This window comes from Pseudopipra pipra, chromosome 2, assembly GCF_036250125.1.
Source record: "Pseudopipra pipra isolate bDixPip1 chromosome 2, bDixPip1.hap1, whole genome shotgun sequence".
Lineage (NCBI taxonomy): Eukaryota > Metazoa > Chordata > Aves > Passeriformes > Pipridae > Pseudopipra > Pseudopipra pipra.
The window spans coordinates 42,877,580-42,879,339 of record NC_087550.1 but is presented as its reverse complement, the minus strand read 5'-3'; positions in this window follow the sequence as shown (position 1 = coordinate 42,879,339).

Below are 1,760 nucleotides of genomic sequence, written 5' to 3'. Positions count from 1 at the left end.
AAAATAAAAAAAATAAAAATGGCACTTTTTCCCTCAAACAAACAGAAATTTTTACTCTAATAACAAATAGCATCTCATTCTGTGCCATGATGCTAGTTGGAATCAAATGCTGCTAAGAGAATGATGTTGGCAAAGGAGCAGTCAAAAAACTATGAAAAGGAGAGACAAATCACTGTTAAAGATAGTGAATGTTAGAAAGAAACCCTCTCCCCATTTTCAGTTCTTTTTAACTGCACTGGAGTACTCTGGAGAAGGGAAGGGATGAAAGTAAGATTTGTCTCAAGGTTAACTGACAGACAAAGTGAAGGAGAGCTTAACAAATGAAAAAGAATTTATAGTCTGGGTCTCTGAGCATGGTGTTGGGATCAAAATAATCCGCTTGTGGTGCTGGTTTAAAAAGAGAAGCATGTCAGTGGCTGCAACACTATCCTGCCTAAGTAGGGAGCTCCATAGGGAAAATCCAAGCCTTTCTCCCTGCTTTCCCACACAACGAATCACGACTTATTCAATCTCTTATAATTTCACTTCCTCAGTGCTTTTCCAAGGCAGTGACTGGGGCTCCTCTCAGTAGCCAAGGGATGAGATGGCCAGTACTGTGGAGCAGGAGACTGGGCACTAGCCCTGCATGTAGAGCCATCAACACACAAAGGGTTCATCTTTCCTTAATTTTCCCCTTGGAAACTTCATAGTGAGCCCATGTATTTCCTGTGCTGGTGTTCCTATCAGAAACTGCTAATGTATCAGAAAAAACCCCATCATTTCCACCCCTCTGCCCTCGTCCATTTTCTATCTTTGGCTCGATGCTTGGACCATAAGTGTTTCTGGAGAGAAGTGGTCTTTTTCTTCTGTATGTGTATGGCACTTATTCAATATTCATTAGTTTAAGCAGCTTTTTTCATGAAAAGTTGCAGAAACTTTGTAACCTGGATGCTGCCCTTGGGTCTCTTGTTCACTTTTAGATTGCCTCTGAACTCAAGCAGCAGCCAGACTACATCCTCTGGCTTGTTTTGTAGGCATCATCTCGCTGTTGACAGTCGTTCTTCTCCAGATGGCAAAATCCACATCCAAGTGCACAACTTTTCATATTGGGGATTTATTTTGGGGATTTAATTTCTTTTCTACAATTTTGAAATGCTACACAGAGCTAACTAGCAGCCTGCCCCATTTCAGATCTGGCAGAAAGTGCTGCAGAATTTCCATGCTGATTCAAGCGGCACAATCATTCATTTGTCATACTGCCAGTTGGAGAAGTTGTTTATAACTCAGCAAATTCAGTTGGTTTCCATCTTATACTATTTTCCATAAGATTTCACACCTGGTTTTAATTTCTTTTTAAAATTCTCTTATTGCAACATCTCATACTTTTTGAAGTGACCTTTGCTTGCTCAAGGAAGAGCAATTATTTCTGAGAAACATGTAAATCTCTGGATTGTCTTGATCCTGCTTTTTGGCTTCAATTGCTGACACTCTCAAATTATAATTTTTTTTTAGTGCTTGTAAGAAGTTGTCAATAATGTTATAGAAATCAAAATTCATACTGTAAACAGAAACTGTTACCTTTTTGATGGTGCAGGTTGTAGCTAACAGATTCTAAATAATTACCAAGAAACAATTTTTTCAAAAGCTCTATCTTAACAGCACATATTAACCTCTGCAATTTCACCTAAAAATGCTGAAGTGACTTACTAAAAAATTCCTCCAGTTTAATCGGAAAGAAAACATAACCCCCTATCTAGTTTATACATTCTTAGATGGTTTTT